This window comes from Chiroxiphia lanceolata, chromosome 6 (assembly GCF_009829145.1).
Source record: "Chiroxiphia lanceolata isolate bChiLan1 chromosome 6, bChiLan1.pri, whole genome shotgun sequence".
NCBI lineage: Eukaryota > Metazoa > Chordata > Aves > Passeriformes > Pipridae > Chiroxiphia > Chiroxiphia lanceolata.
In genome coordinates, this window is record NC_045642.1 from 14,176,753 (window position 1) to 14,196,318 (window position 19,566).

Sequence of the window (19,566 nt, forward strand, 5' to 3'; positions counted from 1 at the left end):
GGCTGGATTTTTAGAAGGAACTATTTAATAACCTACCATATGTCCCTGGAGATATCCTTTCTTTTATTTTTAACATTCTAGAGGGATTTTAAGAACAAAATGTAGCACTATTCAAGTGTAAGATCCATAGATATATGTAAGATATATGCATTTAAGCTATCTCTATAATAGAGTTCAGTGCACAGCTGTTTTGCCCTAGGGGAAATAAACACAACTGAAAGTAAGGCAACATATAATGTCAAGCTATAGATTGGTATATCAACAAAACCCAATGCTCCTGGAATGTTGAGAGTGAATCTTACACTAACCACATCAATTGTCTTTTGTATAGTCACATGGATGTAAAGGAAACCAAGAGTGTTTGCTATCAGCATCTGATTAACCACTGAATTCTAACCATAGTTTTGGAACAAAGAACAATTTCATTTGATGCCAACCATTGTCTGTAGCAGTGAAACAGCACAGTTTCCATTAGAGGACGATGAATTTTAGTTCTGATAAGATGTGGGGATGCAATGTTAACCTAAGCCAAATGAATAATCATATAGGAAAGTGAAAATAGGTGTCAAGGACTTGCTGCACTTAAGTCCTTGGTTACATGAAAACTGTACACCATTCAACAAAACAACAAGGTTTCTAATGATTACTTTCCCCATATAATTTATTCATCTATTCCAGAGCAGTGTTTCGGGGCTTAATGAGTATTTGTAAAGCTCTGGCTGAAATGCACTCTCTAAATGCAAAACATTATACCATTTACAAAGAATGAAGTAGTGTAGATTACTGGTTCAAAAAAGCTACTAAAGCTCATCAACATGTGCATTTGAAGGGTGTATTACTTCACCAGCTAGGAAAGCCCCCTGTTAATGTCCTGCACAGCTGAAAGACTAAGTGTGCTTCCTTCCCACTGAATCCACTCTAATATGCAGAGACAAAGGAAAAGTTGAGGAACTTTGTCTCTTCTCTTAGTTTGTCCCATTTCACCCTTATTTTTCCCATATCACATCTCAAAGAATTTCTAGGAGAATAAATAAATATTAAGCAGCAACAGTGCTTCCTTTGGAAACAGCTTTTCTTCGTTTCTAAAAAGTTATAGTTGTCTTACTGACTTGGTCCAAATCTCTTCTCTTTGTCCTGTGAGTTCAAGCACTTCTATCACTGTCACTAACATCAAGAGGAGAGAGCTGGAACACCAGGAGAGCTGAGCTCTTTGGCCCATCTCTGCCACCTTGGTATCTTATTCACAGAATCATAGCATGGTTTGGGCTAGAAGGGAACTTAAAGACCATTTGGTTCCAACCCTCCCATCATGGGCAGGGACACCTTTCCCTAGACTAGGTTGCTCAGAGCCCAATCCAATCTGGCCTTTAACACCTCCTGGGAATGGGGCATCCACAACTTCCCTGGGCAACCTGTTCCTGTGCCTTACCATGCTCACAGTGAAGAACTGAAGTCATCTCTTGTTCCTTGCTTCCATGGTCATGTGGAAGATCGTTAAATGTCTATTAAAAAAAGGAGATTTTCAAATGTTAATTTTCTTAAACTATAATTTTTTTTCCTCTGTACTGTATGATAGTTCCATTATCACTAATAATAATAACTCATTTAACATTAATGGTGGTAAAGAATAGTTCCACTAATTCTAGAGGAAACCCAGGACTTCATAAGACCAGGGTTTAGCATGAAAAGAGAAAGATTAGGCACAATAAAGATTCTAGGATTAAGTAGCCCTTCTTTCCATGTTAACTAACTGTCGCCCAAACACTTTTTCTTGTATCTTGCTGTGCACAATAAATGAGAAATCAGGAAAGGCAAAACCTTGGCTTTTAATATCTCTCACCTTTCTGCCCATTAGCCCATCTCTCCCACACCTGTTTCTAGAATGGTTCTTACTTTGCTCATACATGGCTTCTACTGCACCTTGGGACACGGGAGAGGGAACAGTTTATATTTATATGGATCAATCTCAATGTACAAACAAAAGACAAAGCTGTCAGTGGTTCATGGCAGACTCATGGACAGAAAAGGATAGACATTATTGCTACGTTTCTTTTATTAAATGAGCCAACTTGGAAATTTAACACCATTTTTCCTCATTAGCCAGGCACAGTAACCAGTTTGGCTAAAATAGAATCTAATAAGCAGGAGTCAGTGTGGAGACTGCATTCTGTTGGGAAGGAAAAATTAAAAGTTTTAAAAAATTGCCCAGGAGAAACACGACTGAAATTCCAGATTATACCAATTTCCTCAGCAGTACTGTACTGTATATGCAGATAATATTTATAGAAACTAGCATCTCTCAGAAACAGGCATTATGTTAATTAAAATGTGTTATAGCCTAAGATTGCATTTTATTAATTCCTGTTTGCAAGAAGGTCACGTCTAATGATTTCCTCTCGGAGTTACTGGTTTTAGCAATTGGACCATTAAAAATTTTGATTCTTGTTCTGCTTGTAAAGTTATTCAGATTCTTGCAAACAAAAGGGCAAATTCCCTGATCTTTCAGTGTTCTTTTTAAGTTTTTACCCCAGTGGGATTTTCTTTTTCTCAAGGGAAAACAGCTGCACATACAACATCAGGAACTGTAATTAATTTTGCATCAGTCTAGAGTAAAAGCCATGTGTCCAGATAACCAGGATATTCCAGCATTACAAATACACAGGATAAATTACTGTAACAGCCCAACACCATTCTCAATTACCTTATCACAGCTTTACCACAGCTGGTACAAATATATAATTCCTTGTGAAGACTCAAGTGTTGAATCACACTGTAAATGCATATTAAAACATGTATGACATCTTACAGAAAATCACATATTCAAAGTGATTAGGGAGATGTGAATTAAAAAATAACCACCACCTTATTTAAATGCCTTGAGGAGTGGGAATATCCTGACCACTGTCAAGAGAGTGCATTAAAATCTCATATTTTAAAACATTTTGGAAGCATGTAGAAACTCTGTAGAGAGCATCAGAATGGTTAGATGGACAGGCAGAAACACAAAGACACGTTACCAATTTATCTGTTTGAATAACAGGCAATGGTTTGTCATGAATCTGTTCAGAATACATCTGTGTCTAGTATCACTAGTAGCACTAGCACATAACACACAGCACATTCCATCCTTCTAAGTAATATTAATAAGTCTCAAACCCTTCTAAGTAATATTAATTAATCACATTACTGACCTGAGTTCACAGAGGGATCAAACCGAAGGGAGCTAACCAGTTAAACACATGTAGTCAGTGCTGGGAGGAGTGGGGGGAGCTCAAGTTTCTTTGAAGTCCATCTCATCAGCTGTATAGATATCATGATTAATTCTTCTAGATTTACTGGTAGGACATCAAGTCTTGGAGGCACTGAAGCACATGCTCAGCTTGACTTAGATTCAGCCTTTGAAGTCAATGAGGATGTTCACCCAGGTGACACCAGGTATGTGAGCAGATGCCTATAACATCAGGGTCTCACAGTCTCAATTGTCTCCCAGCATACAAAAAAGGGCTCTACGACCTAATTCCATTCTCCTACAAGAATCATAGAATCATAGAACCAGCTGGGTTGGAAGGGACCTCCAAGATCATCAAGTCCAATCCTTGGTCCACTACCGCCGTGGTTACCAGACCATGGCACTAAGTGCCACATCCACTCATCTTAAAAACCTCCAGAGACAGAGAATCCACCACTTCCCTGGGCAGCCCATTCCAATGCCTCTTTACCCTCTCTGTAAAGAATTTCTTCCTAATATCTAACCTAAACCTCCCCTGGCAGAGCTTAAGACCATGCCCTCTTGTCTTGCTGATAGTTGCCTGGGAGAAGAGACCAACCCGCACCTGGCTACAACCTCCTTTCAGGGAGTTGTAGAGAGTGATGAAGTCTCCCCTGAGCCTCCTCTTCTCCAGGCTGAACAACCCCTCAGCCTCTCCTCATAGGACTTGTGCTCAAGTCCCTTCACCAGCCTCGTTGCTCTTCTCTGGACCTGCTCCAGCATCTCAATATTCTTCCTGAACTGAGGGGCCCAGAACTGGACACAGTACTTGAAGTGTGGCCTCCCAGCGCTGAGTACAGGGAAGAATCACTTCCCTGGACCTGTTGGCCACACTGTTCCTGATAAAAAATCAGTGCTGTGCATCTTACAAAACATTTGGCCATGGCTGGCAGAGCTATGTGGTGCGTGGGGGATGAATTACAGAACTTCACACCTATTTTACACACGCTAAAGGTTACTCATTTAAGTTCCTATGTGTATTTGGGACAATCTCAGTACCTGTGGTGATTGAAAGCATCTTGTGATACCAGCACAGAACCTGGTTCTGTGTCCAGGGTTCATTCTTGTGGGTGCTTTTCAAGGTGCATCCTCCTCTAATTCAAACACGAGCCTAGGTCTCCCTAGTGATTAATGCAATATATGGGCACAAGAAGTGCAAATATCTGTACCCATGTCTCATCAGGGGTGCCTGATGACCTGCGGACAAAGAGCAGGTACATTGCAAAAAGTGAGGACAAGGGGAGCGGAATGAGAAATGCAGCTCCTCCCTGACAAAACAGGGATCTGGACAGATTTTAAACATTCTTTGAATTTTGCTAGTTTTACATGTCCTGAATTTGTTCTACAGTTTAAAAATCCTCTTGTTTTGACATTTGCCTAAGCAGGAGCGTCATTCCTAGCACCTGCTTTTGAGCTCCCGCAGGAAAGTCAGTCAGTGAAAGTAGCTGTCATCTAAAGAGGCAGCAAATCAATGTCAGAAAACTTGTTGATCAACTTCCTGCATTCCTTTTCCCTTAAGAAAGGCTTTTTCAAGGAACAAGAAAAATCAGACGCATACCAAAGGTCACAGTCAATGTTTTCTAGAAAATTTTAAACTTAAGCATCTACTAAGGCTTTGTTCACGTAAATAAATATCAATGTAACTAAATTCCTTCAGCAACTTACTTGGTAGAGTGCTATACTCCTGCTATGATGATGTCAGATAATTTAAGACAGTCTAAAAAAATAGGTGTATTGTTTTTACCAAGAGCAAGGGCACATGACTGAGGACATAACTGCTGTTATGACAGCGGTGCAATCAACAGCTGAGGCAAGCTAAGGGCACAGGTACAGCTTGTTACCAAAACCACATGATTAAAGTGCCCAGGCCAGCAGCACAGCAATGGTGAAAAGATTTAGGGGGCTAAACGGCATCTACACTTTATCTGTAAGTGAAAAAAAGTTGCTGTTCTTTCCCCAAGCTTGCGTGGCATTTCTCAGTCCTTGCAGGTGACCTGGGGCACTCAAACATTTCACTCTTTCCACCTGCCAGTGACCTAAGTTCTCTTCTCCCTTATCCCCTTCCTTCCTCCCCTAAACTGACCTGAAGTAAATCCTGCCTCCAGATTTGACCTATACCTTGAAGCAGCTTCCCAAAACAATGCAGTTGCAAAATATACAGTTGTTATCTGCAGAAAAGGCCCAGTGTATCCTACAAAGCTTTGATACTATAGTTTGTCAGATAAGAATGTGAAAAGAAATCCAAACCTTATCTTCTATGTCTACATTGGCAAAATTACAGAATATTTTGTTGGTTTCCAGGGAAGTGGGGAAATAAGCCCAGTAGAAAAATTTCCCTGTGTGACATGCTGCATCTTCCATATGGCCTTCTCCTATCCTGGCTGCACCAGCGCAGGCAAACTAATAATACTTACAAGTGTGAGATATGCAGGTTTTATAACAGCATTCCAGTGGGTGTAATTGCAACTAGTTTTAAGACAGAACTTGGCAGGTTTAGGAAATAAACTGAATGCTGTTGTACCTGTGATAGCAGGAGGCTGGATGCAATGATCCAAAAGGCCCTATATTTCAAAGTAAAAAAGAAAATGAACGCACTGAAATCTTGCAAAAAAAAAAAAAAAAAAAAGAGCCAGTCCTCAGAAAGAACAAGAGCAGAACAAAACTAGTTACACATTAGCCAGCACACGTGGCTTCCGTGGCTGGATTGCTGGAGCTCCTGGAGAGAAGAGCATGAGCCAGGGCAGTCACTGCCACTGCCAGGGCCAGGGCCAGGGCAGTCACTGCCACGTAATATCTCCTTTGCAACACAGAATAAGAAAATATTGCAAAACAGGGAGGAAAAAAATGGGAAAAAATAAAGTAAAAGAGCAGCCTTTCTCCATCCCCACCCTGTTTCCCAGACGCATAGCAATCTTGGAAAAAGAGGGAGAAGGGAGATAATATTTTCAGGGATGGCAATGCATCCACAATTCCTAGCAGCAGACAGACTGAGCAGGCTATTACTTATGGTGCTGTAGAGACCTCAGTTGCACTCAAGGTACGACTGACAGTGTGCCGTGAAAATGTGCTGATATCATTCCTATCTGGAAGAGAAGGCGCCTTTCAAAAGACAAGATAGACACAAAGTAACAAAAGAGATGGAAAGTAAGTTATCAAAAGGTTGAGTCAACATCCACCAGAGGCGAATGTAGCCTCCTGAATGTATGTAAGTGCCCTGTCTACTGCCTAACCCTTCTGTCTTACTTTCCTGCCTTTTACCTCACATTCCTCAAACCAAAATGCACTAAGTGGAAATCCACTTCAGCAGAAATCCACTTCAGCGAGACTGTGGTGGGTATGAGGACCCAGGGGTAGATGCAGAACAACACAGAACCTCTGAACCAAAGAGCAATATGTGGCTTGTTCTGCAGAGGATGTAACATTAACCCAGCCTTTGTAGGAAAAGGGGTCTGACATCCCCAGGAGAGAGTTACACAACTCTAACTGTATTCCATAGACCTGGAGGTGGAAAAGGGAAAATAATAATGTATTAATTCTGAGAAACAACAGTTTTCCTCATACTAAAAACCTGCCTGGATATTTTGGAAATTCTGAAAAGCAGGAAGAAGCTTCTTGCTTTGAAACAAGCAATATTTCTGCTGTTTTCACTGAAGAGTGAACCCTCCTCCTTGAAGTCCTTCTGCAAGTTGCCTTATCATTTCCACTGAATGAGATTTCAAATCTTGAACAGAAGAGAATTAGATGCAATTTAAGGCCACCTAAAACTGCCAGTACCTCTGAAGTGGCATAACAATATTCCTCTGTGGATAGTAGAGAAATTTAGCTATAAAAGAATGTATGCACTGTGGATTATTTGTGAAGTTTGTGCTTTACTAAAATTGCTTTGCAAAACATTCTGATTTACATTTATGGCATTTTTCATCCAAAGGTGCCATTGACATAAATATTTAGTATACTCCGGCCAAAAAAAACATAACAGAAAATTAACATGCAACGCAGAGAGCAAAGGACCAATTCAAATCCCCTTGGAATTTTCTTAGGAATCAAAAGCCACTTGGAGTAAACATTTGCTAGCTCAACAATTTGAAATGTCCTATACACATCTCTCTAATAGCCTCTGTAATAATTGACAGAGCACAATACCTAGAAAAGATGCCAGCTCATCACAAATATGGGGCTGTTGAGAGGATTAAGCACAATCCTGTCTCACCAATAAATAAAGAAAATAAGAAACAGAACTGTGTTGTGTTGAGTAGCATGGAGTCAAAGATACACTTATGACAAGCTTTTGGTGGGTTTTTTGCCCAACAGAGCTTCACTGAGAAGGTCATGAATGAATTCTGAAAAAAAATGGCACTATTACTGAGGAATGCCAGGGAAAGCAGGAAATAATCTTTAATTAATTTGTGAGGAACTTTCATTTGGCAGACACAGTCTGCCAAATAAAAACAGAACAGTAGCTTTCTTATTAAGCTGATAAAATCGACCAAAAGTGAAGAAATCCCATAGTCAAAAAGCATTAGAACAATGGATTTTTACTAGGAGACGTAATAGAAATCCACAGGGAATCCTGGCAACACTCACCGCATTTTTTGTCCTGAAATCAAAGGTATTTCTGACAGGCATGTAAAGAAAAAAGTCTTTACATATGCTGCTCTTCTGGACTTTGACTCAATATTTGATCCTAAACACAGTAAAACTCAAGTAGATTCAAACTTATTAATTAATTCTAACAATTCAAAGTACCACACTTTGTCTTTTCTTATGTCTATTATTGTCTTTGGAATTCCATTTCCAATTGCCACCTCAGCTCCCATCGGCTTGTATGGGTATTAAGAGATATTTTTGTAATTTGTAAAATGCTGGAAAAACTTGGGATAATAGACACTTCATAAATGTAAGGTGTTATTTTAGTGAAACTGGGACAAACTGCTAGTTTCAAACATAATTGGCTAAAATGAAAAAACTGGAGCATCCGTAGGAAACTGGGACATGGTACGTGTGAGGTGCTAATATTTATCCTAATGTGGCAGGTTTGACTCTGTTCATAGGAGTGCACCCTTATATTTAGGGGTGTGAGCAAAAGAGCGTTAAAAGAATTTCATCTTTATTTGAAAATGCTTCCTGGGAACAGGAAGCAATTCAGCAAGTCAATGTGTTTGTTTTTCACATCCACAAGCCAAAATTTAAATCTCACTTAAGCCTAAAGGGAAACAAGTTGGGCAATTTCAGCATAATCCCTTCAGAAATGTATTCTCTTCACATGAACACTGCTCAGCACAGTAGCAGCTCTGTGCAGGAGAAGCCTCACACTGAAACATTAGAACTGCTACAGTTTAGGTTAAGAAGGAGAGTCTTTATTGGCAGCCTTTATAATAATATCCTATATAAATTCATAAATAATCTTAGCATATTGACATCCTGGAAAGGAAGTGTGGAAAACTTGCCTAGGAGCTGCTTGCATTAATCTTCATTCTATCCTGTACTGGCATTTTTCCCAGTTTCCTATGCCCGAAGTTCACAATGTCTGTTTTTAAAGGAACACACTGACCCTTATAGAGAAGAGCTCAGAAAACCTGATTTGCTACTAGTTTTATTTTTGCATCCTCTTTTCCTACAAGAAGTAGGTTTTGAAGTGCAGCTTCTAACAAGCCTATGCGAAATAGGCTTAATGCGAAAAAATTTGGCGTGCAAATCAGATGACTAAGGAATGTGGATTTATCGCACCACCAGGCCTTATGGAGAGAGAATAAAGTAGCTGTGTGCCATGAAGCTAAAGCTTATGGTCCAGCCTCACTAACATGTACCAACACTGGCCAACAGCTTTTGGTCATGGGCTTGGAGCAGCTACACAGGAGCTTGTCCCAGTAAAGGTCACAAGAATGTTTTCAGCCACAGTCTGCAAACTCCTTGCCGTAACCAACAGTGATTTTGCCTTTGTAAAGTGGATTTGATACAGAGACTCTTAGAACCCCCTCTGACTGAGGAAAGGAAAAGGTGAGACCAGAGCCAGGCTGCTGATAGCCGCAGTGCAGACACACTGGAAAAATAAAGCATTGTGTGCTGTGAGACAAGGAGGTTCAAGGATTTCTGTACAACAGAACCACTTCACTCATCCAGGAAACTGTCACAGCAAAACACTTCTTGTGGACATGCAGATCTACTGGCAAAACAGAGCTCATATTGTCATCAGAAAAACACACTCTCTCTCTACGAAACAATCTGACTAGATAACAGATCATGTTTCAGAGGTGGACCTCTACCATCAGTTTAGGAGCCCAGAGTTCATCCTTCTTCTCAACAGAACATGAGCACACCATCAAATCTCATTATATTGATCTGACTTGTCTGCATCTATGAGAAATCGAGAGTCCTGGCACCTGGGTTTGGGAGGAGACTGCTCTGGGGTCACTGTCCTAATGCTGCCAAGTGCAAAGTACCCAGCTCTCCCTCTGCTGAAGCCTTCCACCTGTGTAGTGCTGAGCTTTCTACCAGCATGTGCACCCCTTGCAAAGCTTAGTGCAACACATCTAAAAGGACACTGGCAGGACTGGAACATCACTGGCTTCTCCACTAAATGTGGAAGACAGGCAGGCAGGCAGGCTTCATCTCCTTGAAACCCTTTGTTAAGGGAACAGGGCTTGATGAGGTGTCCTGTTGAGATATAATTGACATGTTCTCAAACTGCAGAGACTGTGTCACCAAGTCAGAGGAAGAAATAACACAAAGTCTAGTTTTGGGGTATGTGTACGAATCTAGAGGCTCAATTGACACTGTCTATCAATAAGCCTGCCTCTGACTATCCAAAAATGTCTTTCCAAGATCTTATTTTCTACTGAAAAGTGATGGTGTGAATTCATTTTGGTTTATCAGGCACCCTCTGAGATGAATACATAGTTTCCATACTAATCAGCTCCAAGGTTAGCAAAGGATACTGCCTGCTGCTCTCGCTTATCTAAACTGATTTATTGAAATTAAGTTAGTTTACCTGCTGACCTACATGAGACGCATTCAGGGTATTCTCCAATAATCCATGATACTAGCCTCTGGGAAAATCCTAAGCAGAAGGAGAAAAGACTAGTACTTTCTAAATCTTTACTAAGCAAAGCTCCCCTGTAGCAAGGCTGTAACCCTTTAGCTCCTCTCATATACAGCACACGCTGGGCTAATGAAGATACAACACTAACAGGTATTCTAGGTCAAGTTTCATACACTTCCAGCACAGCTACTGTGGTTTTAGGCTGGGAAATTTGAAAGAAGAGTTTAGCCCTCTGTGAGGACGTGAGGACAACGAGAGATGACCACCTAAATTAAATACAATGCACTTTTTATGTACTGGAGATCAAGAACACCTTTGTTTCTAACATTTTGAAGTTTTCCCTCTGATGCATGTTCATAATTCCCACTGACATCTATAATGCAATCCATGCCCCAATTCCCATTATCTTGGCACACTGCTCTCAGTAACAAGGGACAGAGAGGACAAAGACAACAATAAAAGAGACGTTATTAAGGCAGGTAACATTTCCCACAAGAGTAAGTCTTAAAATATGTTAGATGAATGGACACAAAAACCGTTTGCCTGAGGTTGTCTTTATTATTCACCTAAAAAGACATCTAGGAAAAAGAGGTATTTCCACTGCCTTGGCAAGAAGCACAGCCTGTATTCACTCCCTGAACACACACATTCACAACTTTACCTCATTCTTATACAAACACTGTGGTCTGGTCTAGCCAAAGTTTCACCCCCTTAGGCTGATGTTTGGCCTTATCAGTTGTGCATAGGAAAGTTAAAGATACCACAGCCAGGCTCTCCTTGCTCCTTACACCTCTCCTGCTCCTCCCATCCCACCTGGATCTGGTGCACAAAGCACAAGCAGCTAGAAAAGGTTCAGTGCCCTCAGATGGAGAACTCTGTATGGAGGGCATGTGCCAGCAAAGCCCAATGCCTACTTCATGCCCCAGGTATTATGAAATAAAGAGGTCGCAGCCCAGCACACGTCCCTTATTTTGGGCATTGTTTTTAGATGGGATATACAACACAATATTACCAACCCTGCCTCTTCAAACTTGGGTCAGTCACTAAAACCAATAGTAATAGTTTTAAAATCATTCTGTTAAAAAAATAAATTAAAAAAAAAAAATTCTAGCATCCTTTGTTTTCTGGGCTTTCTGTTTTCCAGCCTTAGGTTCACACTCCCGAGACCCTAATCACCCCCAGGAGAACTGGAAGTATTGTGTCTTCAGACAAAATCTGGCAGTCTGGTCTAACCTCATGACTCAAAGCCACTAAAAAATAGGAGTGGGGGGCATGGAGCAGAGTATGAAATACATAATAAAGTATGAAAGATACCAATATCCAATTCAGGATTGCATTCCATGAAGGTAACAGATGAAATTAGTGTAAGAACAATTCTAACACAGCAGAAAGTGAAGTTTAATAAAACCCCTCAGGTTTGCATTTTACTTGCAGACATTCTGGCAGGGTGAAAGGTCAGGCAGAAACCTTTACTTCATCTGTCACTTGACATTTTTTTGGAACATCTCTGTTACTCAAGGACTGAAATTTTGCAGCAGTGAAATTTCAATGTATGGGAATGGAAAACAAGGGCAAAGAGGAGCACATACAGATGGAAGCTCATGAAAGAGCTGCCAAAGGCAAGCAGAGTAGCTTCAGAGTTTATTTCACTCTACTCTCATCCCCACCATCCAGCAAATACACAAACTAGAGGAAGGATATCTTATGATTGAACACTGGCCCGGAACATCTGAGTTCAGTTCCCAAATATTTCATAAATTTTCAGACTCAGTTGTCATCTTACAAATATACAAAGGAAAATAATGTTTCCTTTCTTGCACTCTTGTTCTGTCCTTTTTCTTCACATTGTGAATCTGCCTCTTAATTGATATGAGCTACTTAACGAAAGGAAGCTCTGATCTCAGCAGGGGCCTCTAGCTGCTGTGACAGCAAATCATAATCTGAATCAAATCCCACCTCAAATCTTTGCAAAAGTTCAGCTCTGGATCTGCCTTTAGAGGCAGGAACAGTACTGCTGTAAACAGACTTTGAGCCAGTTGTGAGCAGGTATCCCATGGTTCTTATTTCAGCAGCCTCTAGATTTTTGACTAAAATACTTAAAGAATCTAAAAATACAGTGAGAAATAAATTATGCTGCCTGAAATTCTACTTCCCCTCCCCTCAAATCTTATGCCTTTTATTCTGAAATGGAAAAATGGCAAAAGCAACAATGAAAGGGTGATTATTAATCTTTGATCCTGAGTCACTTTCTCTTACAGAGCCCTATTCTTCACCTCAGGAAGTGTGATACAGGAGCACTCCCACAGCCTGATTAAAGGTCCAGGTATGGGGTCACACAATGCACAAAGAGAGCTGTAGAATTTCAGAGAGCAATGTGTATTTAATGTCTGACTAAAGGCAAGTACGATAAAGAACGAAATAATGAACATTCTTAATGATTGCCATAACTGTGAAACTGCCACAGAACCGCTTGAGGTAATTGTGGTAAGAAATTGAGTTGCTTTTTAAGAAAGAAATGACCAAATCTGTTTTCAAGAGTGTTAGTCTGGGTGATTACAAAACAGAACTTGCTGAGAATGCCAACTTGTTGGAAAATGGCAGCGTGCCCTCCTCAACTGAAAACAGCAAAATGGACCCAGGTTTTACTGGCTCACCCGAAAGCTAAGGAATTAGAATTGAAAACAACCCAGGTGAGGTAGTTAACAACTGGGATTTCAGGTTTGTCAGCAAAGAGGTGCCTCAGAGAAGGGTCAGAGGTTACGCCTGGAGATTTAGAAGATAATGACAAAGTTCAGACAGGCATCAAACCCATCTGCTCACTCAGAGCAAATCATCATTAAATCCAGTTTTGATAAGCAAAACTTGGCTAAGGTGCAAAATTCATTACTTCCTAGGGAAGATGTTCAGTCCAGCTCTCCCTTTACTTCTTCTTTTCCTAACTGAAAAATAAGAAGAAATATTAAAAAAAAAATTATATCAAAGTCTGAATTTTAAAAAGACTCCACAAACAAACCAGTTGTTGCACGAGCCCCACACTGTCCTTGCAGCAACCCTCCTGCAAGATCTTACCACCGCTCCCTGTAAAAATGACTTTTATGGCAACAACTTTTCTACGAGGGAATTGCAGCTCTGAAAAGCATTGAAATCGCAGATGACAACAAAACTGTCTCTCTCTGAGAGCAGGCAGCCCGGGGAGAGCAGCAGTCTCGCAGCCAGCCCACTTTGGGAATGGCATCCGAGTCCCGCCGCCCCGCATTGGGCAGGAGCCTCTCTTTTCACCAACACAAAGGAGGACGTGCAAGCATGAAATCCACTTTGAGCACTGTTCACTCCACACAGCTGAGTCTAAAGACTGCTTTGGCCTGGCCACCATGAGGAGCTGCGTTTTGATGTTCACACTGTCAGAAAATATCTTTTTGTTCCCCCCCGTACCATTCATAGGATTTTTACATTCTAAGTCACCTTAGGAATACAGCTTAAGTGCTTGATTCTCACTATCACTAGTGTTTATAGAGTTTCCAAAAGGAAAACAGCTGTAAATATTATGGGAAATCAGTAGCTTTACTGTTAATCTAGACTCAAGACTTCTGCATCCTTGGACAGATACAAAAAAGCAACTTTCTGCTCCAAAGTCATACTTTACACTCATACGTAACACTGCTAAACTTTTAAGGTCATAATCTGGCAAGAACTGGCAAAACATTAGGTCAAACTCAACATTTCACATGCATTTTACTAGATCTAACAGCAACGCAGGCTGTATCAAGAACTCTGCTCAGTTTATCAGCCGATGAGCAACCTTATAACCAATCTAAACATAAAGGCTTAATCTAAATATAAAGGCTTAATCTAAACATAAAGGCTTACTCACCTATTCTTTCAATAGAGTCTTTGGGGTTTTTTAATATCTTAGAAAAATCTTGATTAGACAGAGTACAAAGAAGTTTGCAATCATTTAATAACAGAAACTAAAAAAAATAGCTCTTTTCATTTAAATCTGGATTTAGACAAAGGAATTCTGGGAAGTCCTAAAATCTGAAAGTGTGTTGGCTATCAGACATTATGTGGGCTGTTGGGCTGACATATGTAAGTAGAAGAAAAAAGATTTTGTGACCTTATTTCTGCATGTACCTGTGAAAAACAAAACAAAACAAAACAAATCCCAAACGATCTGTACTTGTGAGGGTTCATGAAAAGTCATAGCTCTATAAAGCTCTGGAAGTCCTTGTCTCATTTTGCTGCATATTAGGGATATATTTCACATTCAAATTTGACTTACAGCAATAAGCACCCAGTACAGTTCATGCCCTGTGTGACTTTCAGATTACAGTCAATTACACTGTTTCACAAAAGGGGTGTCAAGGACACTCGTCAGTGTTCTAGAAAAGAGCAGAACCATCTCTGATAATTCAGACACTGTAAAATCCCCACGCATTTTGTATCATCATTACTTAAAGAATTGGAGACAGTAATAGCTACCAAAGATGAAGCACAGATATTTCAGTATGGTGGCTCTGCATTATGTTATTCTTAACCTTTTCTATTTTTCAGTTTCTAAAAAAGCTGCTGCATCCATCTACCGTACTGGAAAATTCAGTGGGATGAATGGTTCTATATTTAGGATGCAGGACACTGCAGCTGCGATAACATTTCGGAAGTGGAAGGCATAGTGGGTACATGACATATTTAGATAAGAGAACTATTTTTAGTCAAAATGAAGCTCAGTTTTGGCTACTTTAGCAAGTGCACTAATGTGGCTAATCAGTTCAGATACACTTTATTCCAGCTCTTATTCTCACCCACAGGACACTGCACGCTGCGACCCCTTCTCCCTACTTGTCTTCTGAAAAATAACCAGTAAAGCAGGAGAAAAGTTACCATAAACTTTTCACTCAGCATTTCTACTTCCCCTTCTTAAGCATCCAGTAGGAGATACTTGGAGATAGGCCAGCAAACTGTCTAGTCTACTATACCCTGATATAGTACAGCCATGCTCTCCCATAATTTTCCCATCCAACTGCTTTTTGTTGGTCTCCTCCAAATGGAACAAATTATCTGCTGATCCATTTCTGCTACATTCAGCATTTTATTTTACCAAGAGATAACGCAGTCTACTATATGTCTTCTACTTACTACAAGCTTAAAAAGTTGCTTCATGACTGAATCATTTTTCATCTCTTTTTTTTTTTCTTCCCACTTCTTCCTATTTACATCCTTTCCTCCCTTAAACACATCTTGTGTTCAAAGTAATCCATCCTGGTTTCTTAGGCCTGAGCTTGGCTTCTGTAGGATCTCATTTTGACACATACTTGCCTTGTCATTTTTAGATAGCAAGTTTTCTGTCACATGGAAACAGATCACTGACAGCAGCAAGTAAAGTGTCAGTTTTAAAATCAGAGTCCAGGCTTTCAAGTCAGGAACTATCAGGCACATGCTTTAAAAAAATTAGTATTGACTTCTGTTGATAGAGATTTTTAATGCATTTCAGTGAAAATGATCAAGACTGAAAGGAATTATTTTTTGTAATACTAAGACATTTTCATTAAGAAACCTCATGCAAATTAAGGTTAATTGTTTCAAAGCTAATCCATAAAAATTTCTCCAAACAAAAGTTTAATTTTTTCTTCTTTTGAGGAGAAATCAGTAGTAATGTATTTCAAGTACTGCTGCAGCTCATGTATCCAACCAGGAAAGTGTAGAGGGCAATGAATCCACTAGGCACAGTCCTAATTGTTTCATATAACTGGGATTTAGGTATCTACAGCAGAGAGGTAGTTTTGTGCTTCTACGAGAGCACACAGCTGAGCAGACTGAGTTCCATGTTTAAAACTGAAGCAAACTCTGAGTGCTAACGAACGCAACCCAGCACATAATATCCACAGAGAATTCCCAGTCTGTGACTCCACAGAGCTTAGAACCAGCTCTGAAAATCATAAAATAGCCTAGGTTGGAAGAGACCTTAAAGATCATCTTGCTCCAACCCTCCTACCGTGGGCAGGGACACCTTCCACCAGAGCAGGTTGCTCAGAGCTCCATCCAACCTGACCTTGAACACTTTCAGGGATGGGGCATCCACAGCTTCTCCGGGCAACCTGTTCGAGTGCCTTACAATCCTCACAGTACGGTATTTTTTCCTAATATCTAATCTAAACCTGTTCTCTTTCAATATGAAGCCATTCTCCCTTGTCCTGTCACTTCATGCTCTTATAAAAAGTCCCTCCCCATCTTTCTCATAGGTCCCTTCAGGTACTGGAAGGCTGTGATTAGGTCACCCCAAAGCCTCCTCTTTTCCAGTCTGAACAATCCCAGTTCTCTCAGTCTTTCCTCATAGGAGAGGTGCTCCACCCCTCTAATCATCTTGGTGACCCTCCTCTGGACTCGCTCCAACAGGTCCATGTCCTTCCTGTGCCCGGGACCCCAGAGCTGGATGCAGCACTGCAGGTGGGGTCTCACCAGAGTGGAGTAGAGGGGCAGAATAACTTCCCTTGACCTGCTGGTCCCACTGATTTTAATTCAGCCTGGATCAAAATTCTGGAGCAACCTCACTTTCCAGTGCACTCGGTGGAAGCTGTTCTTCCCGCAGATCTGGGAAGCTGCCTGTATCCTACAAAAATATGCGTGTGTTGCCAGATTATGCTCCCAGGGGTACCAATGAAACAGCACTGTTTTCAATGAAGTAACACTGGAAAATATGGGAACAGACATATTTAGATTATCAGCAGTGTGATTACATTTGTATAAACTCCTTGAAATTTTCCAAATATTCCACAGTCATATCAATGATGTCTCTAAGAAACTTAAATATCAATACCAGAAATTAGGCATCATTCATTATTTTTATCCCTTAATCTCGCTGAGCTCCCAAAAGATTTGTTGTACTATATTTGAATTTCTTTTGCAGTACTTCAGTGTACATTTTGATGGAAGAATTCCACTACCCGAGGCACACTCTCGCAGCTTATTACACCAACACTGCTCTCTTGTGGCAGACACTTAAAGAGAATTATTGATCTGCACTCTACATACGATTTAGCTAACACAATCCAGTTGGCAAAGGGTATGTACAAAGCAAACCACTGATAAAAATGGATTCTCAGATTTTTGATAGATAAAAGAGACAAAGAGCAACAACAGATCATCAAGGTTTCCTTCTTGGTTATAAAATATTTAGGTGTTCACTCTCATACCTTTATCAATGCCAAGACTTTGCACAGAAAGCATTGCTATTGCAATTCTCTTTTCCAACTGTTCTGCCAAGATACATTTATCAAACCAAACCACCATTCTGTACATTTTTAAACACCTTTCAGAAATTCAAATTCGCTCCTCAAAATGAAATACCGTTGTTTCTGTCTTTTAATTCACACAGTTACCTGATGATTTGAATTCACCATTTATAAAGAATTAGTATTTCTCAGGCATGATTCATATTAGCAAGCTAGTGAAGATAATAAACTGGTAAATGCATTAATTTTCTTAATTTGAAGAGTGTGATGAGGATACAAATTCAGTGAGCAGGAGGCCAAGTGACTAAAAAGTACATACCTACAAATGGGAAAGTAAATCCCAGAGTGCAGTTCACAGTAAGATAACTGAAGTGCCTAAATCACAGTTTTAATGGATTTTTTTTTATCTTCATGGGCTCTGAGAATATCACTGATGCCTTACTGGAGCAATTCTTCCCTAGATAAATGTCAAACAGCAGATTTGCTACTTGTTTTTCTTTGCAGATTAAAAATGAAGAAAAAAAAAAGACAAGAAAAAAGAAGTTGTTTTTCTTCACCATGGTAGGAAAGACTTATTTGTGCATAGCATGCACAACCACCATTAAAGGGGCAAATACCCCTTGGACAGGCAAGCACAAGCACACACAGCACACAGGTCTGACACTTGCAGTAATACAGGTGTAATCACAAGACACTAATTTAAAACAGACACACAGTGTTAGTGACACCTCACCACAACAAGCCTGTGGCACTAAAATGAATCAATAATAAAGGGCCACATTGACATCAGCAGAATTATGACAATCCACAATGTGGGAAAAAACTCAGCTACACATTATGTACCCCTAGTGTGATAACTCACTGGGTCATTGCTGGGTTGGTTTTTAATGCAATTTAGCACATTCAGGTACAGACCAGAACTGAGTAGGCGGGATCACTAATGGCAGCAGGTGGCCAATTTTTTGCCAAGTAACAGCTTGCCCTTCTCCTCCTCTACTTTCTTCTTCCTTGATATACAATTTGACTTGCAGAACTCAAAGCTGCTTAACATTTGTTAGCAGAAACCAGAGGCCTCTACATGCAAATATCCCACTCAGGGATTGTGTCACTCCAGCCTCAGACACAGGGACTGCTCTTCCAACTCTCACTCCCTTTACCATCTTGCCCTATCCCTAGGAAGGATTTGCACACACTGCACCTTTTGCAAGCAAGTTATTGGAGCAGTTTCCCCAGGCAGCCCCTAGGAATAAAACGTTTCTGTCCACTCAGCTGTTTCATAAAAGTCATGACAGCAATGCTCACACTTGTTTATCCTTCCCCAAACTTCTGCTCTGTTATATGAACACTGCACAAACACCTCTGCCAAGACCAAGAACTGGAACTGAAGTACCCAGTGCTCACAGGTACTAAAGGGCTGGAGAAGCCACTGCCCAAACACTGCTATAACCCCCTCCTAAGGAAAGACCAGCAGCACCACCATTGCTCTGAAGGCCCAGGAGGATGACCCAGAGCTGAAGAACAGCAAGGGTTTCTCTGGTGGAAACCCTACCTTGTTCCAGCACACTCGGCTTTATAAACTCACTGCGTACAAATGGAAACCCTTAAAAAGGGTCCCAGGCTAAGGCTGATTTTGCTTTGTCAGTGACAACCCACCATATGACAGAACACAGGCATCCGGTGTTCCACTAAATTGTCATGTTTTGATTGCATCTGTCACACACTGGTAGATCTTCAGGTTGGGGGATATGATGAGCTTTTAGTTTTCCTTTCTTACAGCTTCACACTATATGCCTCTGCAGGAATGAACTTGTCAACCCAGATGCAAAATGAATGAATGGCTTTTAATCACTTTGATAATGGTAACGTTATTGCTTTGACAGAATAGCAGCAGATACAGTTTGCTGATTCAGCCACTTGTATAACGATCTAATGGGCTTTTCTGGCTAATGCCATGCTCTAAAAATATACACTGGACTAATAGATGAGCCTCTGCTATACTGAAAAACAGGCTCATTAAGACAATTCCTCTGAAA